Genomic DNA, 14,774 nt, shown 5'->3' on the forward strand with positions numbered 1-14,774 from the left:
AATCCAAATAAATCTACTTTTGGTGTACGTTCGGGAAAGTTGTTGGGTTCCAATGTTGGCCAGAAAGGTATTGAAGTAGATCCTGATAAAGTCAAAGCTATTCAAAAGATGCCTACACCAAAGATAGAAAATAAAGTCAGATGATTCCTTGGGAGCCTAATTTAAATATCCAAATTTATATCTCACATGAGTGCCACGTGTAGGCAAATCTTCAAGCTTCTCGTAAAGATCAAGGTTATATTTGGACAGAAGACTTCCAAAAATCCTTTCATAACATCAAGGAGTATCTGCTTGATCCTGCTATCTTGTCTCCGTTAGAGGAAGGAAGGCAATTGATTATATAGTTGACTATGTTAGAAGAGTCCATGGTTTGTGTGCTTGGACAACAGGGTGAAACTGGTAGAAGGGAGCATGCCATCTACTATCTGAGTAAGAAGTTTACAGACTGTGAGTCTCTGTATTCCATGCTTGAGAAGACTTATTGTGGTTTACCTGGTGTCGTATACGCGAAAAACAATCGGCAGGAAAAGACACAAAGTCGCCACCGTGCGTTATTTATCCCAAAGGAGGGAAAGGAAACGCTCGAAGTAAACCTAAAAAAGGGAAAGGAATGGTCTTACGACCAGAGATTGCAAGGTACGGGAGTCGGTTACGCAAGGGGAAGGTATTAGCACCCCTCACGTCCGTCGTACTCGACGGGATCCACGCTCAAAAGAATAGAATAAGGTTGCTAAAAAACTACACACACTGGAATAATGAACAAGGTGAAAGAAAGACGGAGAAAGGTGACTCGGCAGGATGTCGCATCCTGGGCCTACGTAGTTTGTCAGAAACAAACATCAGAGTCGACGTAGTTCGGGGAAATGGGAAACGTGCTTGCTAGGACATCGCATTCTATGCATACCTTTCTTCTCTAACCAGAGTAAGAATCAGAGCACTCGTAGCTCGGCTAACGCACGCCGAAACAAAACATTGAAAGGAGACCTTGAGACGTCAAAACAAAACACACAACAGGAAACGGAAGGCCAATAAATGGACTTACATCCAACTCCGAACAAACAGATGGGAAACAGATAGCCAATCAATGGTCTTACATCTAACTCCACGAAACAAAACAGGAAACAGATAGCCAATCAATGGTCTTACATCTAACTCCAAACGAGCAAACACGAACAAACGGGAAACCGAATGCCAATCGCTGGACTTACATCAGACTCCAAACACACACCCAAACAAATGCAAACAGGAAACAGACTGCCAATAAATGGACTTATGTCCGACTCCGAACAAACACACACGAAGAGAAGAAGGGTCTCGATTGCAACTAGGGCAAGAGAAAAGGAAGGTCTCGATCGCAACGAGGGCGAGAGAAAAGAATCGCACCAAAGGCGAAAACCAGCGAGGATTAAAGTAAGTTGTCAGTCAAACTCGACAAGACATCGCATCTCGTGCCTACGTATCTCATATGGACATGAGAATCAGAGTTTCTGTAGTTCGGCTAAACTATTTCTATTTATTTTGTGTTTTTTAGGTGAACGACATTACTACGTAATCTACCGGATGCTCGACTTTTGGAGACTTACTCGCTTGTAGTAGAAGGAGTTAACGTGTCCTTAAGAGAAGATCAAGTTTGTTTGTGTTTTAGGAATGCTCACACAAGAAAGGAAGTCCTAGACGAAAGAACCGTGCTACCTTAATTGACATGCAAACGAGAGACTATGCAAAGTCTAGCAAACCTAAGGGGATACAATCACCACACACAAACATATAACATGAAGTAAACACACCAACAAGGGGGCTCAAACATTCGGGTAAGGCTTTAGTCAAGGGGTCATATCAACCTCGACAAACAAGTCGGGCTTTAGTCAAGGGGTCATATCAACCTCGACAAACAAGCCAACTGGAAAGGTATCTGAGGCTCTTAACCACTGACATTGATCGTCAGGGTGAGCAGATGAAAGGTGATGAGGGTTGGACCTCATAGCTCTTAACCCTGGCCTGGGTGAGCTTGAATTAAATGAAGACGTGGGGATCCAGAATGAGGGACCCTACTCCACTTGACTGACTCTATATACAAGGATCTTGGGTTAGGTTCAAGAGCATCAGCACGTAGTGCGAGCTTAATGAACGACTCAAACGATTAGCAGGGGATTGATTGCTAATCCCTTCTATCTGCCAATTGCCTCTTCACTTAGGAGGACTTAAATAACCATGCCTCGACAAGGAGGTCTTTAGCACAAAAGTAAACAAACACAGTCATTGCCTCTTAAGGAGGACTTCAACCAAATGCCTGCCAGAAGAAGCGACAGGGCTTCCAGACTACATGGAGTTAGAGGATGATTACCTAGGTGGTATCCCAACCACAAGCAAAGCAAAGCTCAAGCAATAAGCTAAAGCGGCTAATGTACCTGTAAGAAAGTCAAACAAGTCAATATTCACATTCAGAAAAATCAAACAGACAGTCAACAGTGGTTCTATATGTACACAAGTCAAGCTCTATGTGCAAGCATTCAAGTGATTCCACCACACTCAATGAACCTACAATACAGAGGATTAGTGCACAAAGCAATTTGCATCTCAAGTCATGAGATCACATCAACCATTAGAGCTAATTGCTTGAACCTGAAATACAAAGCTCAAAAGGTGAGTACAAACCACTTGTGCAAAGACTAGGGTCAAAGGCGAAGCAAAAAGTCAAAACAGCAGCCAATATTCAACATGAAGCACATTTATTCAAGTAAAAACATGTCCTAAAAAGGACAAGACTCAAATCCTAAGGCAAATCCATCTAATGATCATGCTAAGGCAAAGGCATACAAAGGTGATCACAATTGGGCATACAAATGAGAAAATGCATTGACACTTGAATTGAAGAAACATGAGATTCGAAATTTCACCAACCTGAACTTGCAGTGACCAAAATCGTGTGCTACAGCTTCCACTAGCTCCAGATCCACTCCTCTATGATTGCTTTGAAGCTTTGGAGAGAAATTGACACTTGAATTGGTCTGGATCTAGCTGAAATTCAAAACTCCATGCTCATGTTCATGTGTTGATGCAGCTTGTTTCTTCACCAAAACCTTCAATCCAATACTTGATTTGCACTCAGTGATGATAAATGAACACGATTATGCAGTCAAATCAATGAGTTATGTGAAAGAAATTGAAATTTGAGATGAGAGCAAAAATGGAGGGAAATCCAAAATCTAGATCTAGAATGTGTGAAAACTCCTCCAATTCTGTTATGATTAGCCTTATATACTCCTCCTTAATCATGTTGTAATTAAGTTTAAGCATGGCTAATGAAAAATTAGTGAAATATGGGGTGCATGACCAAATTAGCAAATGTGTGGTGCATGGAGAATTTTACACGTGAACAGTGCCATATGAGGACTCAAAATCACCTAAAATCATCTTATGAGCAAGGTTGGATTGGAATTTCGCATGTATGATGCACCAAATTTGAATTAGGCATTTTCCCTCCAAAATACTCATGCATGGACAAATGATCATGTGATATTATTTCATGCAATGCAATGATTGATTTGAAAAATATCGGTCATGAGAAGCAATATGCAAAAAGAGTGACTCCATTTGGAGTTTTGGATCAAAAGTTATGGCATGTTGAACTTCCATGCACACTTGGCAATTATTTGATCATAATTCTTCAACCATTCATCAGATGCTCATGATCTTGGACTTTTTGAAAATGGGAGAGAAAGATCTTCAACTTTGATGTTGATCAAAATTTCATTTGAAGCTTCTTTGATGTTGGAAAGTGAAGTTGAAAGTGTACAAAAAACTTGCCATTTTTGGAAACTTGAAATTACAGGTCACTTTCCATTTTGGGAAACTTTTGATCTGACTTCAAAATCTTCAAGCTAGATGTTTGACATGATGAATAGGCCTCATTTGGACATGAATGAAGTGTCTAAAACCATTTCTCCACCTCCTAGCCCTAAGTTGACTTTCAGTTGACTTTTATGGGCCCCAGATGACCTGGATATGCACTGTGGACTTTGGACCTCTACCACTTGGCAAAATTGCTTCAAAATGAACCTTGATTCATATAAGCTCTCTAGAATACTCATGTGGCTCTCATCTCAAGGAAATACTTTCCCTTTTGCACAAATGAATTCTCTTAATGCCAATGCTTATTGATACGGTGCAATGCAATGTGTAATGTTAATGACCTAAAAAATGAAATGAATGCATGAATGGGGGGTGAAAATTTGAGGTGCTACAGCTGCCCCTATTCAATCAACTGAGAACCTGAATGGATGAGAGCAACGACTATCAGACCTTCAAGGTACACAGGTATTGAATACCAAAAGACCCTGGAATTTGCACTCTGCGGGAGATGGATCAAAGAAACGAGGCTATCCACCAATGGCGGCTTCCATTGGGGATTTAATATTTATCGGAGAAAGGAACCCCGACCAAACATCCATTGATGAATGGGAAAGGGAAACCACGACAAGACATCAACCGATGAATGGGAAGGAGAAACCACGACTAGACATCAACGGATGAATGGGAATCAAGAAACCACGATCAGACATCAACAGATGAATGGGAAGGACTCGATGTTTACCGACATCGAAAGATGATGTTTACCAACACCAAAAAAGGGCGACAAAACATTTACCGATGACTAGGAAGGACTCGATGTTTACCGACATCGAAAGATGATGTTTACCGACAACAAAAAGGGCGACAAGACATTTACTGATGACTGGGAAGTACTCGATGTTTACCGACATCGAAAGATGATGTTTACCGACACCAAAAAGGGCGACCAGACATTTACCGATGACTGGGAAGGACTCGATGTTTACCGACATCGAAAGATGATGTTTACCGTCACCAAAAGGGGTGACCAGACATTTACCGATGACTGGGAAAGAGAAGAATCACAACCAGACATTTACCGATGACTGGGAAAAAGGATACACAACCAGACATTTACCGATGATTGGGAAAAAGAAGAATCACAACCAGACATTTACCGATGACTGGGATAAAGGATACACAACCAGACATTTACCGATGACTGGGAGAAAGAAGAATCACAACCAGACATTTACCGATGACTGGGAAAAAGGATACACAACCAGACATTTACCGATGACTGGGAAGGAACTCGACGTTTACCGACATCGAAAGATGATGTTTACCGACATCAAAAAAGGGCGACCAGACATTTACCGATGACTGGGAAGAGAGAAACCACGACCAGACGTCAACGGACGAATGGGGAGAGAGACCACGACCAGACGTCAACGGACGAAGGGGAAGAGACACCACGACCAGACGTCAACGGACGAATGGGAAGAGAAACCACGACCAGACGTCAACGGACGAATGGGAAGAGAAACCACGACCAGACGTCAACGGACGAATGGGAAGAGAAACCACGACCAGACGTCAATGGACGAATGGGAAGAGAAACCACGACCAGACGTCAACGGACGAATGGGAAGAGAAACCACGACCAGACGTCAACGGACGAATGGGAAAGAGAAACCACGACCAGACGTCAACGGACGAATGGGAAAGAGAAACCACGACCAGACGTCAACGGACGAATGGGAGGGAGAAACCACGACCACACGTCAACGAGCGAATGGGATAAGAGAAACCACGACCACACGTCAACGGACGAATGGGAAGAGAAACCACGACCAGACGTCAACGGACGAATGGGAAGAGAAACCACGACCAGACGTCAACGGACGAATGGGAAAAGAAACCACGACCAGACGTCAATGGACGAATGGGAAGAGAGAAACCACGACCAGACGTCAACGGACGAATGGGAAGAGAAACTACGACCAGACGTCAATGGACGAATGGGAAGAGAAACCACGACCAGACGTCAATGGACGAATGGGAAGAGAAACCACGACCAGACGTCAACGGACGAATGGGAAGAGAAACCACGACCAGATATCAACGGATGAATGGGAAGAGAGAAACCACGACCAGACATCAATAGATGAATGGGAAAGAGAAACCACGACCAGACGTCAACGGACAAATGGGAAAAGAAAAACCACGACCAGACAATAACGGATGAATGGGAAGAGAGACCACGACCAGACGTCAACGGACGAATGGGAAGAGACTCGATGCTACTGACATCAAAAGATGATGTCTACTGACACCAAAAGAAAGGACCCAAACGGGGATCAACACGACACTTAATGGTATCGCAAGGACGACATCTACATATGTCAAACAAGGCAGACACTTGCCAGGGACTACACTGGGGAGTCACGCTTTCCTTTCACGGACGGGTGAGGAAATAAACCTCTCTAGGGATTGTCAATTCTGAATGCTGTCGAGAGCAACCACTGCAAATGTGTCATTCAGATGTTGAAAACTGATCTGCCTATACTGGGGATACGATCTAAGCCTGCAAGATGCAAGGGGAGGAAAACTCCTGCTGGGAAAGCAAGTGATCACTTTGCTGAGCACACGCTTCCTGATTCGATCTCCCAACTCTGTGGGGAGTAGCACTGCTGGGGATGCTTGCTGATCTGTCATTCTCGAAACGACAGAGAAACCCACTCAACTAGGGAGTCATTGTTGGGGACACACCAACCTCTCGGCCATACTGGAGAAGCAAATTCTGAAATCGACCTAGATGACCCAACGCCGCGATGCTAAACTCCTCAGAGTAACATCTTCACCAACCAGCTCAACCAATTCTTGAATGGTAACCACGGCTTGGGGCTAGCTTATGCTTGCAATGCTGATGCATGCATTTTACAGCGTAATCCTCCATACTCATGGAAATGCTACGCAATTAATGATGCAATATGCTATGCTTATCTAAATGATGAATGCATAAAAAATATCCCCCTCTGGGGACTCTACTGGGGAGCTCGAGGAACTCTGTTGAGGAACTTGATGTCACTCCCATCTCCATCCTGCTGGGGAATAACACTGCTGTTGGGGATATAATAACCCTTCACTAGGGAAACCTCCACTGAACCCGATCCGCTTGGGGATTTCGATGGGGGAAAACAAACAACGCCACCTCCGCTGGGGAAACAGCAACCTTCAGACTTGCTGGGGAAATAACATTCTCAAACCTGCTGAGAGAAACAACAAACTTCGGACTAGCTGGAGAAACAACCCTCTCAACCCTGCTAGGGGAAACAGCAAACTTTGGACTAGCTGGGGAAATAGTAACCTTCAAACTAGCTCGAGAACTAAAAGTCACAACCCTGCTGGGGATTACAACAAATTCCAGACCTGGCTGCTGAGGAACAACCCACCCACAGACACCTCTGCTGGGGAATAGCACTGCTGCTGGGGATAGAATAACCCTTCACTGGGGAAACCTCCACTGAACCCGATCCGCTTGGGGACTTCGCTGGGGGAAAACAAACAACGCCCACCTCCGCTGGGGAAACAGCAACCTTCAGACTTGCTGGGGAAATAACATTCTCAAACCTGCTGAGAGAAAAAGAAAACTTCGGACTAGCTGGAGAAACAACCCTCTCAACCCTGCTAGGGGAAACAACAAACTTCGGACTAGCTGGGGAAATAGTAACCTTCAGACTAGCTCGGGAACTAACAGTCACAACCCTACTGGGGATTACAACAAATTCCAGACCTGGGTGCTGACGAACAACCCACCCACAGACACCTCCGCTGGGGAAATAGCAACCCTCAGGCTTGCTGGGGACATGACACTCTCAACCCTGCTGGGGATTACATTCTCAACCCTGCTGGGGATTGCAGCAAACTTCAGGCCTGGTTGCTGAGGAAACACTGATCTCGAATTCGCTGGGGAAATAACAACCTCGAACCCGCTAGGGAGATACGGCCTATTTGTCACGGAACGCCCGTCGACTCGTCGAACACTGGCATTCACCATCCAACCATAATGTCAACTTTCCACTTTTGAGAGCTCCCAGACTCATCCGGTCTCTTCTGATTCATCACCTTGTATTCGCGACTTTACTCCACTTCGAGACAATCGACCTCCTCAGATTCGGGCCAACTCTCTAGTTTTCAGATTTTGAAGAGTCTTCTTGATTACCCTCTAGGATCGTCGCGATTCTTTCGCTGTCTTTTCACCGTTCTTCAATCCCTTTCCCCTGATTGGACTCTGCGGGGATCTCTTGTCAAAACGCTTCACATCACAACCTGCAAGTGAGTGAAAATATCTAACAGCACCTACAAAAGAGATGTCAGATAAAAGCGTGCCCCAGGCGTGCCCAGATTTCAACACCTAGGTCACTCAAACTTCCGAATAAGATTTCACGTTTTCAATCTTGTAAACATGCATCGGAAGGGACCTCTATGTCTCAAAATGCAAAGATTCTTATCAAAATAAACGGATGTTATTGCAATCAAAGCGGTAATGAAAACAAAAACAAAATTATTTGACTGAATGTGCATTTATTGATTGAAAAAGGTGGCTCGTGACTGAGCAAAACACGGGAAGCAATCCCTGAAAAGAGGTAGTTGCGCAAAAAGGAAAAATCTATCCTAATGGCAATGTGAAACCGTGATCTCATCGAGTTCCAACTCGGTTACACCCCATATGTCCTCAAGACTCTCCGCACTTTCTGCCTTCTGAACAAGACGCTTTCGACCGATCTCTGCCGGTGATTATCCAGATGTCTTAACCAAAGTACAAACGATCATGTTGGACGCAATTGTTCGTTTCATTCCCTCTTTTGCCTGGACCGCCCTTTCGGGTTTTCAGTCCACCGGGATACCCTTTTTTGCCCAAGCCGCCCTTGTGGGGTTTTCGACTTGCCGGGTGTACAGTTTTTTCTTTTTATCCCTAATTTTTGCCCGAATCTTTTTTCATTTTTTTTTCGTTCGCCGGGATGCCCCTTTTTGCCAGGACTATTTTATCCTTTTCGTCCAGTGGGTCTCTTATACGAAGTATTTTTCTAACTGCGTCCGCATTCACAGGGGATGGAAAATCCTCGCCATCCATGGTCGTCAACAACAAGGCTCTGCCAGAGAAGACCTTCTTGACCACGAATGGGCATTCATGATTGCGTGTCCACTTGCCCCAACGATCGTTCTGAGGAGGAAGGATCCTTTTCAACACCATATCTCCTACGTGATACCCACGAGGTCTCACCTTTCGGCCCATGGCACATGGCTACCAACCTCTTTTCCTCAATCAGGCTCAACTCTTCGTACCGAGTCCTTATCCATTCCGCCTTCCAATTTTACATCCATCAGGACTTTCAACGACGGAGTCTGGACCTCGACTGGTAGCACGGCTTCCGTCATATACACAGCGAGAAAGGCTTTGCCCCAGTAGACGCACCGAGGTTCGATACCCAAGATACAAGCTTCGTGTTTAACCACACTGTTATTGGTGCATTCAAATGCTAGCCGGGAAGCAAAAGGACCATGGGCTCCCCTATGGCGTAACCAAAGCAACACCAACCCCGCTTCCAATCACGTTAACGACCCCATCAAACATCAGAATCCGTTCGGATTCAGGGTCAGGCCCCTCCTCCGGGATCGGTTCCTCACAATCTTTCTATTTGAGAACCATGATGTCCTCATCAGGGAATTCAAACTTCATCGGTTGATAATCCTCAATGGGTTGCTGGGCGAGGTAATCAGACAATACACTCCCCCTTGATGGCCTTTTGAGAGGTATATTGAACATCGTATTCAATCAAAATCATTTGCCCTCTCGCAACCCGTCCGATCAATGCTGGCTTCTCATGCTGGCTTTTCAAATACATACCTGACCGGATCCATCTTGGAAATCCACAAAGTGGTATGAACCAGCATATACTGTCTCAGTCGACGAGCAGCCTATGCCAAAGCACAACAAGTTTTCTCGAGCAGTGAATATTTTGTTTCACGGTCGGTAAACTTTTTGCTAAGGTAAATTGCATGCTCTTTTCGACCAGACCCGTCATGCTGCCCCAATACACACCCCATAGATCCCTCGAGGAATGTCAAGTATAGGATTCACGGTCGTCCCTCCACGGGAGGCATCAGAATCGGAGGCTCCTGCAAATATTCTTTTATTTTTTCAAATGCCGACTTGGCAATCGTCATTCCACCTGACCGTTTGATCTTTTCTTAACAGCTTAAATACGGGTTCACACGTGGCTGTTAGATGACATATGAACCGTGAGATGCAGTTCAATCTACCACGAACCTCCTTTTCTGTTCTCGGTTCAGGCCTTTCTTGTATTACTTTTTCTCTTTTTTTTTTTTTTTTTTTTAGCAGGATCAACCTTGATTCCTCTTTCCGCTCACAATAAGCCCTAGCAACTTACCGGACCGCACTCCGAAAGTGCACTTACTCGGATTCAACCTCAGTTTGAATTGTTTCAACTAGTCAAACAGGTTGGCCAGATCCACCAGATGCCCCTCTTCTGTTTGGGACTTTCCTATCATGTCATCAACATAGCATTCGATTTCATGATGAGTCATATCATGAAACAAAGTCACCATGGCCCTTTGATACGTGGCACTGGCGTTCTTGAGACCGAATGGCGTCACCTCCACTCTTGACACACGCCTCCAAGGAGGCCCTAACTTGTACTTCCTTTCTGACCTCCTCGGTACCTGGATTGACATCCTCAACCTGCTATTCGTGCGGCTGAATCACCTTCCCCTCTTGTTTCAACAACGTGGTTAATTCCTCCGGCAGTTCACAATCTTCTTCGCCTTCTTCTTCGGCATGATAGACCGGATTGTCGAAGTCATATGAGGTGTAACAGAATTGTTATCAATGAGATCTAGAGAATACGAAAGTCGGAACGAAGCCAATCAAAAGAAAGGAAAAAATGAAAATAAACATAGCCATTTTTATTTTTGTTTTAAACTGCAAAAATAAATGAAAAATAGGGAACACCGTTTTTAATACAAAAGCATCCATTTATTAATGATGCAAAATGTTGCAAAATGAAACACATGAGGTGGCCCTTACAATGGACCATTACGTTTCGGGAAAAACGTATGGCTTTCATGCAAACAGACTTGAAAAGCAGAAATATTACTCTTTACGCAGAGTGACAGTGATGATCTTTTAGGCCTTCCAGTTCTGGACCTCCATCCCTGGTACGCACGATTTTATCCACGAATCAAGCTCACAATCACTGTCGATCTCTTCACCCACCGCATAGGCATGATCTGGATCCAGCATTCCTGCACTGGTGAACATGAACGGTTGACGACGTCCTTTATTCTGTTCAGACGAGCCCTGGCTCGACTGATAGCCAACCCCGAACCTATCTGCTTTCACCGCAATGTCTACCATTCTTCCTCAGCCTTGGGCTTCTTCGCTTCTCACCACCTCCATGGCCTGTTTGTAAGAAGAAATGAACGGCTTTTTCTCTTTCTAAGCAACAATGGCATTCTCCACCTTGACGGTTTCAACTTCCTGACATGGTGTTTCACATGGTTCAGCATCCATTTCCACCTCCATCATTCTCTGGACTGTTTCCCTCATCATTGCACACCCATTTGTAGCGACAGCCGCACAACAATTATCACAAACAGGGAACGCTCCACTCTTCATCAGATGTCTCTGGACCACAGACATTGGAGTTCTTAACTGATCCACATTCGTCTCCTCCATTTTTCTCTTGTCCTTTGACATCACGTTCACCCCCATAGGACCATGCATTGGCACGGGGTTAGCATCAACATTTGGCGTCGGTGCGAAATTGATGGCTTTAGAATCCACCAAATCTTGGACGACATGCTTAAAAGCTCTACAACCCTCAATTTGATGTCCGGGTGCCCCAGAATGGAACTCGCACCTGACGTTCTCATCGTAATCTGCAGGCCTCTGACCTAGTCCTACCGGAACCAACATCCTTGGCTGCACCAATCCAAGATCCTTCAACCTCCTAAATTGAAAGGCGTAAGTCACGGGTGGCTTATCAAACTGATGATCTGTCGTCCCTCTTCTCACCTTGAACCCAGCTCTCTGTGCTCTCTGTTGAGGTGGCGGCTGTTGCTGTTGTAAAGACTGATTACCAGCCGGAATAGTCACTGTAGCAGCATACGGGTGGTAACGATCCTTACCGCTTTCCCTTCTGGCATGCACATCACTTGATTCAACCTCCTTCTTGTGCTCACTATTGCCAGAGGGCTTCTTTACCCTGGACGATGGAGCATTTCCCTGTATTCTCTCCATTATCAGCCAGCTTTCAATCCTCCCCAACCTCTCGGCGATTGCTTTTTGCCCCACGGCGAGCCCTTGCATGAAGTTGAACAACTCACCCATCTTCTCTCTCAATTCGAGAATGTCGGTGTTGGGTGGATCCATCAGCTTGGATTTGTTGAGTCTGGCAGAATATCTGAGCGGAAGAGCTATGTGCACCGGTTAGATACTGACACCTACAAAATAGAAAACAGGTTAATATGACTCACACATGAAATGTCTATCCGTACGAGGAATATGCAGTCCTTCGATTCTGGCTTCATCGAGACAGATAATAATTTGACAATAACATTCTGGCATCAGGATGTCTCTCAACCAGAATCTCAATCGAGAATATACCTTGAGTATGGATAGACATGAGTTAGATGCGGATGAATGCAAAATGGGAATGATGCAGATGCATGAGTGCAAGTCACAGTGCCATCTTCCAAGTCATCTGAACACCCATCAAGTCTCTGAACCGGTCACAGTCATCTGAGGGCCCAAGTAACCACAAATCCAACTTGGGGAGTTCCGAAATAAACGGAACGGAGGATTCACCACCATCATCACAGGACAATCTCTGGCTAGATGACAACATAATCCTCTGAACAAGTACCCTTGGATTCAACCCGGGGATCCGAAATAAACGGAACCCGCTGATAAATACCGCGGACAGAATTCCAGCGTCTCAGAAATAAATATCCATAAATCTGACTGAACCAAAGTCACCATCACAGAATCACTGACGGAACCTGTACTTGTAGGAATCAAACCCTCCCCTTACAGGTGAAGTCTAATAAGGTCATCCTAAGGTGGATAATGGTCTCGACAATCGGGCAAGATACTCAACGGGTTTGCCCTTTCGGGTGGGCCGTTGTAGCTCTCATAAGATCATCTAAACCAAAGATCCGGGAAAGAACGGTCACCGAAGTCAACAGCTCAGAAGAGGCAAGCCAACCAAAGCGGAATAACTCAACCCGGAAGGGCTTTCTCCAATGAACCTCGTCCGGCTGTGGTATCACGTCTCCGCATCATGTCATACAACATGTGAAGAGACATGAGACCATGCTAATCCTAGGTGTATACTCGGGCCTGGGTTTTAGCCCCACTCAGAACACCCACCCCCAAATCAGAGGAACCAACCTGTACAGAGTTCAGCACAATGATAATATGATGCATGCAAACATATATGCAAATATATACAATCACAATACAACAATCATAAATGCCATAAATAAAGCAATAAAAGCAACCAAAACTATCGTAGAGAGCGCTAGGATTGACTCGCTTAGGGAAGATGGACCAGCAAGAGGTCAACTTCTTATAATTCCCCAGCAGAGTCGCCAGCTGTCGCATACGCGAAAAACAACCGGCGGGAAAAGACACAGAGTCGTCACCGTGCGTTATTTATCCCAAAGGAGGGATAGGAAACGCTCGAAGTAAACCTGAAAAAGGGAAAGGAATGGTCTTACGACCAAAGATTGCAAGGTACGGGAGTCGGTTACGCAAGGGGAAGGTATTAGCACCCCTCACATCCGTCGTACTCGACGGGATCCATGCTCAAAAGAATAGAATAAGGTTGCTCAAAAACTTCACACACTGGAATAATGAACAAGGTGAAAGAAAGACGGATAAAGGTGACTCGGAAGGATGTCGCATCCTGGGCCTACGTAGTTTGTCAGAAACAAACATCAGAGTCGACGTAGTTCGGGGAAATGGGAAACGTGCTCGCTAGGACATCGCATCCTATGCATACGTATCTTCTCTAACCAGAGTAAGAATCAGAGCACTCGTAGCTCGGCTAACGCACGCCGAAACAAAACACTGAAAGGAGACGTTGAGACGTCAAAATAAAACACACAACAGGAAACGGAAGGCCAATAAATGGACTTACATCCGACTCCGAACAAACAGATGGGAAATAGATAGCCAATCAATGGTCTTACATCTAACTCCACGAAACAAAACAGGAAACAAATAGCTAATCAATGGTCTTACATCTAACTCCAAACGAGCAAACACGAACAAACGGGAAACCGAATGCCAATCGCTAAACTATTTCTGTTTGTTTTGTGTTTTTTAGGTGAACGACATTACTACGCAATGTACCGGATGCTCGACTTTGGGAGACTTACTCGCCTGTAGTAGAAGGAGTTAACGTGTCCTTAAGAGAAGATCAAGTTTGTTTGTGTTTTAGGAATGCTCACACAAGAAAGGAAGTCCTAGACGAAGGAACCGTGCTACCTTAATTGACATGCAAACGAAAGACTATGTGAAGTCTAGCAAACCTAAGGGGATACAATCACCACACACAAACATGTAACATGAAGTAAACACACCAACAAGGGGGCTCAAGTATCCGGGTAAGGCTTTAGTCAAGGGGTCATATCAACCTCGACAAACAAGCCGGGCTTTAGTCAAGGGGTCATATAAACCTCGACACACAAGCCAACTTGAAAGGTATCTAAGGCTCTTAACCACTGATATTGACCGTCAGGGTGAGCAGATGAAAGGTGATGAGGGTTGGACCTCATAGCTCTTAACCCTGGCCTGGGTGAGCTTGAATCAATGAAGATGTGGGGATCCAGAATGAGGGACCCTACTCCAC

Source organism: Lathyrus oleraceus, chromosome 4 (assembly GCF_024323335.1).
Source record: "Lathyrus oleraceus cultivar Zhongwan6 chromosome 4, CAAS_Psat_ZW6_1.0, whole genome shotgun sequence".
In the NCBI taxonomy this organism is placed as follows: domain Eukaryota; kingdom Viridiplantae; phylum Streptophyta; class Magnoliopsida; order Fabales; family Fabaceae; genus Lathyrus; species Lathyrus oleraceus.